The sequence below is a fragment of the Dreissena polymorpha genome, chromosome 12 (genome assembly GCF_020536995.1).
Source record: "Dreissena polymorpha isolate Duluth1 chromosome 12, UMN_Dpol_1.0, whole genome shotgun sequence".
NCBI classification, from domain to species: Eukaryota; Metazoa; Mollusca; class Bivalvia; order Myida; family Dreissenidae; genus Dreissena; species Dreissena polymorpha.
In genome coordinates, this window is record NC_068366.1 from 73,321,067 (window position 1) to 73,335,386 (window position 14,320).

At 33.8% G+C, this 14,320-nt stretch overlaps 1 long non-coding RNA gene across 1 annotated transcript in view; it reads left to right on the top strand.

Annotated features, from left to right (window-relative positions):
• Positions 1–1,269: 1,269 nt before the first annotated feature.
• The window catches only part of LOC127853957 (uncharacterized), a 30,396-nt gene continuing 17,345 nt past the window's right edge, over positions 1,270–14,320 (top strand). Inside the window, exon 1 of the long non-coding RNA XR_008036812.1 lies at positions 1,270–1,385. This is a non-coding gene — a long non-coding RNA (uncharacterized LOC127853957). The remainder of the gene's footprint in view (positions 1,386–14,320) is intronic.

A 14,320-nucleotide genomic window follows, 5' to 3' on the forward strand; every position in this document is an offset into this window, starting at 1 on the left:
AAAACCGGATTTATCTTGATCACGTAACAGGCGGAGTATGTATGCGTGGATTACGTTGGATTTTAGTGCCTCATGCCTTTGGTAGTTCAGTTTTAATATGTTCAAATTTGGAACATAATTGTTCGTTAGGATCTTGAATTCGTCAATCGGTCGACTGACGAAATATACGAAAGTTAATGCCTGACGATATATAATGGTTTCACAGTATTAACTGTACGCATATCTACGATCTCCCTAATGGTGGTGCCATCATACAGTTATGATGTATGTGAAAATTGAGGTAGAAATTGCCAACATGACGGGCATTGTTTCTCATCCAATTCTAAAACGGTAAAACATTGAACACCCGAGGAGCAGCACAGTTCTTCTAATTGCACTTAGGGACAAATCGTTCGGATGAAATCATATGCTTCATTTATTGGACAAATACTTAATGAATACGGTGGGAAATTTAAGACCTGTTCCGATGTTGTGTCCTAAAGATTAAATTTCAAAGTAAATATTTTTATTCAATGCACAGACAGGACCGTTGCCGATATGGATAAACGCGATTGAAAATAGCAATACTCATAGCAGATCCTTTGTTTGCCAAAAAATGTTATTTTAAGCAAGATGTCCGTTTCAGTACGTCACCTGTACATGAAAATAATTGGTTTGATCCAGTTTGTAAAACAGCTCGCAATAGTTATTTGCATGCCCTCAGGCAGTTCAATTTAGATATGTCGCAAGAAAATCCTATATGTTTATGTGAACGTAAAAAGCATTATAAAGGTATTATTCGGAAAAAGAAAAACGCAAGTTACAAAAGGAAAATGAATGAGATTGAGGATCTTAGAAGAAAAAAAACGAGAGATTTTTGGAAACACTTTAGAACAAAAACAAAAAATAAATCTGGAAATACCTTTAGATGATTTTCGCGACTTTTTTAAGAACTTAGGAGGAAATGTTTTTAATTGTGAAAATGATGAATCTGAGTTTTTTAATGAACATAATAATTTTGATTTGCCGAATAACGTTTATCCGGAGCTAGATAGACCTATCTATGTCGAAGAAATTGTTAAAGCCGTTAAACTACTCAAGCGGAACAAAGCCCATGGACTTGATAATTTGTTGAATGAATACTTTATAGAATCTATTGACATTTTAGCTTTGCCTTTGAGTGATATGTTCAATAAGATAATATATATATATATATATATATATATATATATATATATATATATATATATATATATATATATATATATATATATATATATATATATATATATATATATATATATATATATATATAGACTCTTGAGTTTTATCCGAAGCGTGGACAGTCGGTATTATTGTTCCAGTACACAAAAAGGGCTCCGAGTCAGATGTAAACAACTACAGAGGTATTACACTTGTAAGCTGTCTTTCTAAACTGTTTACCTCAGTTATTCATAAGAGAGTTGAAAATGTCTGCAATGAAATAACAATATTTCGGACGCCCAATTCGGATTCGAAAAGGACGTTCTACTGTAGATGCAATATTTATACTTCAGTCATTAGTTCAGAACTATATGTTTGAAAATAAACGTCTGTATGTTATTTTTGTCGATATGTTGAAATGTTTTGATTCTATTTATAGAAACGGCCTTTGCTTGAAAAAAAATATATATATCGGGAATTCAGGGTAAAGTTTTACGAGTTGTAAGAGATATGTATAACAATGTTGAATCATGTGGTAAGTCATTTTCTTGTTTTTTTATATTATATCTCATACTCAGTAGGCTTGCGTCAAGGGGAGGTAATGTCCCCTTTGCTATTTTCTCTCTTTGTTGAGGACTTGGAACTTTATCTCCAAGATGATATTAATGCAGGCATAAATTTAGATGATGTTATGATTGTATTACTTTTGTTTGCTGACGACATGGCTATTATAGGTAAAAATCCAACAGAAATTCAAAACCATTTAGACCATTTGTACACTTACTGCAATAATTGGGGATTGCAGGTCAACATAAATAAGACCAAAATTATGGTTTTTCGTAAGCGAGGTGGATTACTGACCTCAGAGAAGTGGACCTACAATAGTCAGCCAATAGAAGTTGTTAGTGATTTTAACTATTTAGGAGTTGTTCTAAATTATACTAGTAGTTTCAATCTTCAATCAAGAATATTTAGGTGGTAAAGGGCTTAAAGGGATCTTTTCACGCTTTGGTAAATTGACAAAATTGAAAAAAGTTGTTTCAGATTCGCAAATTTTCGTTTTGGTTATGATATTTGTGAGGAAACAGTAATACTGAACATTTACCATGCTCTAATATAGCCATTATATGTATCTTTTGACGATTTTAAAACCTAAAAATTATAAAGCGTTGCAACGCGAAACGATTGAATAATTTGGAGAGTTCTGTTTTTGTCGTTAAATTTTGTGAAACTACGAAGATTGCTTATATAAGGTATAAAATACGTTTAGAATGTGTTCTCGGCGGAATAGCTCAGTAGGTTAAAGCGTTTTTACTTCAGGAATCTGGCAGGACTCCAGGGGTCACTGGTTCGAAACCTGCTCCGGGCAATGTTCTTTTCCTTTTTTAATTTTATTCTTGATTTTTTACTGGAGCTTTTACGATCCAATGTTTACATTTATCAATATAAAGCATTTAATGAATAAGTTAAAAAAATGCCAAAATCTGTGAAAAGGCCCCTTTAAGGCAATGAATGTTTTACTTTGTAACTGTCAGGATTATGATTTGAAGCCTAGTACTCTTTGTCGATTGTTTGATGCCTTTGTTGGCTCTATAATCAATTATGGAGCAGAAGTTTGGGGATATACTAAGTCAAAAGAATTAGAAAGGCTGCATCTAAAATTCTTAAAACGTCTATAAAAAGTTAGACTTAATACATGCAATAATATGGTGTATGGCGAACTTTGGAGATATCCGCTTTATATACATAGATATGTACGTATACTGAAATATTGGATTAAGCTGCAGTCAAGCGACAACATCATTTTAAAATATGTATACAACGAAGCCGTTAGATATTGTGAAAAGGGTTGCACAAATTGGGTATATAATGTTAAAAGATGTTAAATGATTATGGTTTTTCAGATGTATTCGAAAATGTGCATGCTTTTGATATAAAATCTTTTTTGTTTGTATTTAAATGTAGAATTGCTGAATCTTTTAAACTTAAATGGTACAATGCTGTGAACGAAAGCTCTATGATGGATATGTATAGGCAGTTTAAAGCATCTCTAGTATATGAACCGTATCTAAATATTTTACCTAAATCATTAAGAGCATATGTTAGTGGATTACGTTTATCTGTACACCCTTTGAGAATTCAAACGGGTAGATACGCTAGAAATGTAGAGGAAAGATCTGTAAGATACTGCATGTTCTGTGTTTTAAATGACATTGAGGATGAATATCATTTTGTTTGTGTATGCCCTTTGTATAATGATTTTAGAAAAAAAATACATAAAAAACATTATTATATCAAACCATCTGTTTATAAATATTTGAATTTGTTAAAAACGGAGGATAAAATGGAACTTATTAATCTGTCACTGTTTGTCAAAAACGCGCTATCTATACGATCAAGACTGATAAATGATATGTCATAATATATTCATCTCCTGTATACTTATAATGAATGTAATATATTACCAACTGCATTTGTAACAATCTTATTCTAAAAACCACGAGTTTTGCTATCTGTGTTGTTGGTTTTTTTATCTAACATATTTTGTTCTGCTTATTTATTTTTTTTGTATAAAATCACGTGACAATATATATGTACGATTGTATATATATAGACGATGTACTTTGTATAAGTCTGGAATAAAAAATCTGTCTGTCTGTCATATTAACGTATTGTGCTCAGGATACGAATTAGGCACAGTTGGAAAGCTTTTCTTTCTATCTTCAATTACGAAGTAGCTTGTTGAATTTTATTATAATGCATGGTATATAAAACTGTTTCTCAAACGTGTGACAAAGGTTTTACAAACTTACTAAATGTTCTGAAACTGTTTCACATATTTCGTCTTTACGAAGTAAACAGTTCCAGTATGAAAACCATCACGAATATTATGAGTCATAGTATCTGACATTAATAGTTTACTATGTTCTTACTTAGATATACGACGTACATGTTTTAAAAAATATTTTGAAACCAATAACTTTATCGAGTAGGATTTGTTAATATGTGAGCGCTATACTATAATGATCATATGAACCTATGACATAATCTTCAGAGTAATAAAATATTAGCGTTCTATTATATTCAGTTATGCTCAGTTTTGCATATAAAATAATAAGCTAAGAAATCGTCTTATTAATATCTCGCAAGGTTTATTCACGTGATAACATGTCATGGATGATTCGAAGATGCTTTGATGTGTAAATAAAAGAAGAAAAAAGTAACACAATATAGAAAACTTGTTTGCAAAATCGGAAATATGTAGAAACAAAACAATTAAAAAACATACGTAATACAAATGTATTACGCTAATCAATTGTTCAAATAATACGTAATTTAACAAGTCATATTGTTTAGACTTAGATAAAAGACTTACTTGGTTTTGAAAAAAAGTGTGTGATGTCGTACGCAGATTTTGTGTGTGTAGCAAATTACTATATAAAAAGTTTTGAATAGAGATGCTTAATTCTTTATTGATCATCTGAATAAATTAGCGTATCTCTGGTAAACATAATAACATGTTCTTATTAAATTTCGATTCACTCTTGCATATAAAATAATCAATGGGAAAGGTTCTTTTTTAAATCATACAAGGTTTATAAACGTGATAACAACAGGCCCGTACGCAGGTGGGCCTGTCCCCCCCCCCCCCCCCCCAGCTGGCTGTCAAGTTATGATTTTTTAAATAAAGGACTTTCTGCAATTGTTCTCTCATGAAATTGCCCACGGTACACTTCCCCTCAAGACAAAAGAGGAGATGTGTTTTATTTTCCCTTATAAACAAGGGGTTTAGCGCTATTTTACTCGCAAGTGGAGATAAGCCCCTTGGCAATGTTTTTTTTGGCCTTGTACACAAATCCTTTATCAGTCAATTCCCCTTTGTGATCCTGAATGCTTCATCTATCGATGGTTGATGTAACACTTTTTTGATTGGCCAAGGAAAGAGAAGCAGCGAATGGAAGCAAACACTACAGGAGGTCGTAGGCCTGAATATTGCTGACGTTAATAATTTGTGAAAAACAAATAATGTTGGAAGCAATTAGAGAAAATTATATGATATGGAAAATTATTCATTAATTTGAACCGGCAAGTTTCTTCGTCAAAGACCAAGGCCCATAACTTCGCCAAAAATCAATGAACCGGAACGAAAGGCATACTTTATCCGAAAGTATTGTAGGTAGACTCACACACCAAATATCAGGTCAATATCTTAAAGCGTTTTGAAAAAAAGTCTAGATAATAAAATGCCGCACAGCGGGACAGTCCAACTTCTATATGCCACCCTACCGCGGGCATAATAATAATCAGCTGAATATCTGAAAGAGTTGCGAAAATAACATCAGGAAAACAGATATTACAGTAAAAATTTAGCCAAAAGTCCAAGGCCCATAACTTTGCCAAATAAAATGGGCCGGAACGAAGTTCACACTTTATCTTTCGGTCACATAGGTAAACTCGCATACCAAAAATCAGCTCAACATCTGATATATTTCCGTAAAAAATCCTACGGAAAACGGTTATTATAAAAACTGTTTCAAGGTTCAATCTAATGTCACAGTTGTTGACAATGTTGATGGTTTATCTGTGTTGATGGTGGTGAAAGTAAAAGGTGTAGTAGATGATAGACATTTTATAAGGTATTTACTTTGAAACTTTAGAGAAGGCTTGAATTCAAAGAGAAAATAGTATTATGGCTATATCATGTCAGTCATATTTTGTGATACATTTCTTTATAAAGGTGATTTTCAAAGTTTGCTTTCCTTCTTCATCAAATATCATACATTTCTGAAAATTCTGTTCACTGCAATATTAAAAGCTTTAGACTTCAGAAAGGCTGATTTACTTTTTATATTCCATAAATTTATATTACAAAATAAGTTTTGTTAAGCATTAAAATTAACCTTGAAAAGTGCCAAAATAAAAAAAATGGTAAAGGAAGACCCCTCTCGCACCCTCCCTGGATGAGCTCCTCCCTCCCCCCCCCCACCCCCAGGCAAAAATTCCTGCGTACGGCTCTGTTACATGTATTTGTGAAGGTGTAATGACATTATTCAGTATGTTTTTACGGATGTTTTGCTATGCTCATAGGCACACGAGGTACTGAAATGTTGCGTCCATGGAATATCCATTGTGTGATAATATACCTTTATAGTATTAGCGCGAACACTCGTATCAATTATTTTGTAAGACCACAGTGGTGCATTTTTGACGATGCTGGAACAGCAGCGTCTAAGGTTTGATAACCAGTAAAAAAAAATCTTCACAATGGCAACCTATGTAAAAGACCGAGCCAGTCCGATTTTTCAGTTACTTCCCTTGGCATTCGCCACAGCGTAGGAGATTGCTCGTTGATTTTCATTGATAACATTCTCCTAGCTGATTTGTCGTTCGTGTTGATAAAGGTAAATATTAATAGAACAGCATATCCTGGGGAAACAGATTCAATAAGTGTATCAGAACGTTAATTTCAAATTAGTAATTTTACATCCATTTTATTTTTATGGACCAATGAAACAACTATATATTTTCTTAATTTTATTTGATATTTGCTCTCGATTTAGTAAATAAATTGCGAATAAAAACATGTAAAATTAACTTTTTACGTGATCACAAAACTAAAGAATGCGAACAATTTCGAACCTGCAAATTGTAAACGCTGCACTGCTAAGATATATATAGATAAAACAACATTACTTCGTGTAATTGTCCGTCTCGCTAGCGCAGTGGTATGGACGTTCGCTTTTTCACCTTTACGACACCGGTTCGATTCCCGCTCCCGGCGCAATGTTATATTTTGTCTGTTTTGTGGTCACCATTCCGGACAGGTGTTTTTTTCCGGATAATCTCATTCCCCCGCAGCATTTGACCATATAAAAAATTACAAAGTATTTCAGTACAAAACAAATAGCTGGAAATTGCAGCATTCTAAATTCGTTCCAACTGTCGTCAATCTAATCTTATTAGGTAGGAGATCTGGACACACTCCGGGTCCCAACATTATGCAGTCTCAGCGCGGAGGTAACTCATTACCTTGGAAAAACACAAATACACACACTGGGTGCAGCCTAGGCGCGTATTGACTCAAACAAGGCAACAAACTCAAGTGCGGGCACAATCATTTAAAATTTACATATTGAATACGATATTCTAACAGAAATTACACAACCACCTAAGTGTACATACCATGTTTGATATTTCGTTCGATTGTTAGATTTTAGCATATACATGTATAAGGTCATTTCGCTATTAGTTAATCCATATGTTCGTGGGCGAACTCGGATAGTCAAGTGCTCATACGATTGAGCTCACATGGTCCGGCTATGTGCTCATACCTACTTTCGAGAATCATCATGAAGGTATTGCCATACTTAATGAACAAGAATGTGACCCGCCTCCCAGTTTCGCTCAATGGGTCAAGTTACCCACGGGTACTACTTCCCCGTGCCCCTAAACTTTTTTTCGTACCAAAAATGTTTCGTACGCAAATTTTTTTCGTACCAAATTTTTTTTCGTACCCAAATTTTTCGTACCCAAATTTTTTATCGTACCCAAATGTTCGTATCAACATACACAATTGTGGTGATATAGATAAACTTAAATTGATGTTTTATATCCATCCTTTTCAAAAGCATCGTCACACCAGTACTGCCAGTACTTTGATTATCACATCCTTTCAAGAGTGCCAATGGGAAATACTGGCTCTTCTTTTTAACGTTTGATTACGGCAGATTAAAAGGTTGCGTCCATGGAGAATTCATCTGGGTTCACACTTAAATTACCAAATTTTCCCAATAATCTGATGACACCAATCTGTTAATGGTTTTACATTTTGTATCTAGGCTTTGGGACACAGACTATTGTCAGAGTTTGAGTGCTTAACAGCGATCTCAATGTGTTTGTGATCTCAAAGAAAAGATTGTGTCTGTGACTAAGTATACCCCCTGTAAGGAAGTAAAAGTGGTGTACTAAAATCACAATGGACGTCTCACCTTCAGTCTGTGCGTACATATAACATGCATTTATGTTAAATTTTTACTGAAACTGATGCTGATTTCCAAGGTCAGTTAAGTGCTCGAAGCAAATGCTTGCTAGCCCTCAATTGAGGCAGATGTTGATGGCACTCGTGCAGTCAAAAAGCCTTGCCAAGCGACTGGAGCTTTCCATGCAGGAACACATCTTCACTGAGTTTGCTGAAAACTGTCTAGCGGTAGAGAAAACACAAAGGGTTACAAAGAATTTGCAACTGTGATCAGTTTATGTAACAATGAAGAGTGTCAATGAACAGCTTGCACTCCATTGTGAATACAAAGTCTTGGTTACTGAAATTGTTGACATGTATCCTATAGTACTATCGAAAACAGAGTGATGGTAGTTTATTAGTTTATCTTAGTCTCATCTACAATTCTTCATAACAATTATTACAATCAAAGATACATAGCATGTATGAATGTGACCATTCTTAGAGGATTATAAGAGACTATCTGTATAACAATCTCATAAAAACTGACATAAAATACAACATAACATAAAATATCACACTTCTCAAACTGAAATGTATCTATTTAAGGCTATATAATTATTATGTTTAATGTAAGGCTATACTACTTTTATTTACATATTAAAAACTTGATTATTTTCTGCTTATCAGGGCATTAAGGTATTTGTTTAAAATGGTATTAAAACATGACATTAAGAGTTAATGTTTTCATGTAGCTTTACAAACTATTTTTCGGTAGAAAAAAACAGTATAAAAATATAATCTGTTATTTTCCCTAATCAGATATGAAAAGAATAGATTAGCAGACATTTTCAGATATAGCATAAGAATTATCATTATTATAAACACAAATTACATGCAGCATATAGATTAAAATATGTGATTCAGTTAAAAGATCTACTGTACAGAGTAGTATTTCTTATTTTCAGTATGTTACAGCAGGCTTTGGCCAAAGTTTTTATCATATCTGGATGGGTGAAAAAAAAACTAAGTTTATCTCCTTCACACAAAATTGAGAAGTTTACATCAATCTGATCGGCTTAATAAATTAATATGTTTCATATTCATAAATTGGACATTCTAACAATACTTGTGCTTCAGATTCTACATTAGATAAACATAATGGACATAATCTATCCTTTTCTGGTAAATTTTTATAACGTCCAGTTTCTATTCTAAGCGGGGCTACCCCACATATGAATTTGGCTAATGCGGATCTATGTGGAAATGACATATTCAATTTACAATATTTTTCTACAACATATTCATTTATGAAAGTTCAATTGGTTCTAATGGGATATAAGTACAGGTATCGTCTTAGAAATGTAGCTGAAAAGTGAATACACAGTGTGTTAACAGTGGATTATAAGTCATAGGAGTTTGTTAATCATCTTTTGCTAACCAGTCTTGGGTTGGGCTGCTGAAGTGAGAGATGAATCATTTTCAGCGATATGGTGAAACAAATTATTTTATTGTGGATTAACACATTTTGTAAGGAAGGCTGTTGTCCAAGACCAAATCTATGTACGCTAACTTTTATGGTGCAGGGACATTACATCCATATATTTTCCATATTATTGTGTTAGCAGTGTTAACATAGGTTATTCATTCATAACAAGTTTTCAGAAACTAAAAATTTCAGTGAGAAAAACTTTATCATTCTTTTTAACAATGTTTCATGCTTTGTTCAATTTACGGTTTCTCGTAAACAATGTGTCATATATTTTTATCTTTTGCTTCTTTTTCAAAATATAAAACCTTCATTCTATTTTAAAGGGGCCTTTTCATATTTTGGTAAATTGACAAAATAAAAAATAATGTTTCCGATTCGCAAAGTTTCGTTTTAGTTGGTTATTATATTGTGATGAAACAGTAATACTGAACAGTTACCATCTTTTGAGGATTTAAAAACCTGAAAAGTATAAAGCGTTGCAACGCGAAACGATTTAATAATTTGGAGAGTTCTGTTGTTGTCGTTATATTTTGTGACACTTTGAGGATTGCTTACATAAATTATAAATACTTCGTTCGTTGTATGAGCACGGATGGCCGAGTTGTCTACGTGTGAGACTTTTACTCCAGGGGTCAGTAGTTCGAGCCCAGTTGAGGGTTACTATTTTCCCTTTCTTTAATCTTATTCCTGTATTTTAACTGGGGCTTTTTAGATCCAATGTTTACATTAATCAATATAAAGCATTTAATGACAAACTTCAATACATGGCAAAATCTGTGAAAATGTCCCTTTAAAATGTTAATAAATAATAAGAATTAATTTTAAATGATGTCTTTCACCAAAATGGCATCATGCAAGCGGTGAGTCATAGAAGTTGTAAGCTAATACAAATGCGATAGCGTTAGAAATGGCTGTTTTACATGGAAAACATTAAGCTGCATTCGATCAGTGTGTTTTGTGTTTATCGGTTGTAAGAAGTACAATTGCTTCCAGAAAATATCCGGATACCGACCCCTAAACGAACTCCCGCTCACGGTCCCGTCGTCTGAAACAGCAATTACTGGAAACAAATTAATGTTTTAGAACTGTTAAACGTTACTCAATTATTTGTTCTTTCATTTCCTATTACCAGGGTAGTCTTCATCCAAGTCAAAGTGTAAGAAAAAATACCGAACAATAAAGGATTACGAGACCTTTCAATTTATCAAACCCAAACGTGCTTTCCCTTGTTTCATACAAATTTAATTTCCTATTTCACTCATGTGAACATAAATATTGATACAGCAAACCTTATTTGGTATATGTTTACACATAAATGCATTGTATATGAGATGTATTAAATGGAATAAAGAAAAAAGCAATAACACCAGTGTTATTATTCCTTTGTGTGTGAGACAACAAAGAATGAAAAACAAATTAATTAAAGTTATGCATTTATTTGTATCAAAAAGCATTACTTTAATAACACATTTTTCACTTAAAATAAAGTGTATGATCTAATTTCTTGCCATTTGATGTTATTCATGTTCATGTATTTACAGTAAAGTTTTACAATTCGATTGTGGAAGGTCGCATTTAGCATATAGTCAGCTCCTGGTTATTTCACCAGCACATAGTTCCATCTGTGGAACAATCCTTTTCAGGTATTGTTGGTATTAAACCCAACCTTTAACACCGCCCTCTTATGAATTCTCTTCACTGATTGGACATTAGTTTAGTTTAAACCTATTTATTTTAGCTCGATTGCATCGAAAGCCTAAGGCTTATATAAACGCTCTCGAGTCCGTTTCCTGGGCCTAAAACCAGTACTTGGTGTCTTTGGGGCAGACCTAAAGAACGCTCCCACGTTGGGGATCGAACCCGTGACCTCCCGGTCGCTAAGCGGACACCATATCCATTACACCACGGCGACAGAATAATTGGACATTGAACATTACATATTGGCGAAAGGAAAGTTACCCGAGAATTTATCGTGATGCATCTGTATCGACATACGTGACTGATATCGCGTTTGAATATTCCATATTCGTGTCATGTTATCTCTAATAATCCTTAACTGCTCGTGGTGTTTATGGCGATTACATGTGGAATACCGTATCGATTGATGATCGTTTAAAGCGGGCAATAATGATAGAATTATAAAAATATATTGCTTGTATTTTTGGAAATCGCTATTTTCATTTACATTTTTAACTTAAAGTCGATAACTGGTAGATTCAATCGAATTTGACGATTTTGGCGATTGGAAACGTTAACAAAATGATGTTCTTGCGCAGAAATTTCCTGATCCTGCTACATACAGTTGTATGTGTGCATTCAATGCTTTTTAACGGTAGCTATCCTGGTGAAAATTACACGTTCATTAGTACGTTTGTGGAGGAATATCGGAGACTTTGTCCTTACACAGACACTTGTTACTCGGCGGCGAATGCATATTGGACCTTAAATGGTTTAAGTGAAAAAAGACCTTGTTGTGGAAACTGTCTTTGTAACGACTCATGTGGAAACGCTTGCTGTCCGGACCGCTTAATTTCACCGTTGACCAACGACCAATTGGCTGTCAATAAATATGCTAGTTGCGTGTATCCGCAGTTCCGTCAAGTAGTCCGTTGTGTAATGCCGAATATCCATATCCCATGATTGCTCAATGTCCTCCCGAATATCAAGACGTCAATGAAACTCGAATGAAGTGCGAGAGGGTTTATCATTAATTTGACTTAAATGACAGATTTGAGATGATTCTGCCAAGATTATCTGTTCGCACGACTATCGGAAATATACTGTTACATATAAAAACGGACACTGTGCAGTTTTCCACGGAGCGGCAGACGCATTTAAGCTATGGATCCCGTGATTGCATGTTTGGAACCTTTGCCTGATTTTGTATTTACTAATCCAAGAGACTTATCAAGGTTTGTTGAGTCAGAACCACACTGTAATGTCGTCTTCAGATACCCGGAATACACTTATGCCGACCTTGTGCCTTGCAAAGTGATGATGATCGACAAATGCAATATGACTGGCAATTGGTGAGACTATGACCGTTACATGCAAGAAGCATGCCTATCGTACGAGTCTTTGTGTGAAGGCATCTATAAAAACATGCATTGCTTTATGTGTAATGGATATGAGAAGGCTAACATAGAGGATACCTGTATTTGGACAGGTTCGGGACAGTCATCCTCGTTCATACCTAATGCCGCTCCTATGTTCTTCATCGCCGACAAAGACACGAATTTCGACATTATTGAAACAGTCAGACGGTGAAACGAACGCAGACATTATTGGAACAAAGTCAGAAAGCGATGCAAGATGCTCTTCGGACTCTATGTACGATCATTTCATGGTAATTTACTCGATAGATCTGCACATAAGCTTAGTCTGTCTTAGCTTTATCGTAATTTTCACAAGCAAAAAGTTTAACATCGGAAGGTGGCACAACATTAAGGAGTTAAAATGGTAGTTTCATGCGCTTTATTATGCTTCATTTTAAAACAGTCTGTACTTTTAGTGACTAGATCTAAAATGCGGAAGTTTGTTTGTTCATTTGACCTGTTCAATGTATCAAACAAAGATGTAAGTGAATTCGATGAATACCTCATAGCCATCTACAGGATATCACCGTCTATCATGCTCATTATTGTAACAACTAAAGTGAACGCAAACTTACAACCCCTATTCAGAACTACTACGATTTTACTGAATCACACGATTCACGCTCGACACATTAAATGGAGATGTTCACAAGTAGGTCAATTGACGAAATGGAAAAAAAAGTTTCAAATTTGCAAATTTTTGTTTAAGTTATATTAGTTGCGAATATACAATATTACTGAACATTAAGAATTCTCAAAAATATCCATTATATAAATCTTTTGGTGATTTAAAAACCTAAATATTATAAAGCGTTACAAACGAGAAACGATTGTATAATTGTGAGAGTTCTGATTTTATCGTTGTATTTGTGACACGACCAGGATTGCTTATATAAAGTATATTATACATGGCATATTGAAATAGGACGGATGGCCAAGCGGTTATTGCGCTAGTCTTTTACTCCAAAGTTCAGTGGTTTTAGCCCAGGAATGGGTAACCTTTTTTTCTTATATTTTATTCATGTTTTATACTGGCGCTGTTTAGTTCTGATGTTCACAGTGATCAATTTAAAGCATTTATTGACAAATGTCTTAACATGCCGAAATATGTGAACAGGTCCCTTTAGGTTCCGTTTGGAGCAACCATATAATTTTAAAATAAAAACATTACCTAATAATAAAATGTTAAGAAACTCTAATGTGATAGTCAAGCGACATTTAAACAACTAACGTAAACAAAGTACATGTATATGCAAATGAATCGTAGCTCAACTATGAAAAGAATTGAAATGAGACCATTATTTGAACGTGTTGACATTTTGATTACCACAAAATAGTTCTTGTCAGTGGAATATCTATTTTATTCGATATTACAGAAAATGTCTCTGATCATTCGTACAATAAAATTGATGTTCTACATAAAAATATATTATCTTGCATTTTAAAGATTTAAGTATAATGTTTGTCATAATAACAATTACAATGTCATAATAACAATTACAATAAAATGTGTCATATAGTGTAGGGTAATGCGTAACATAAGAAATTGTAATTGTAAGTTTTATTCATTCTATTAGTTTGGATAGTTACCAA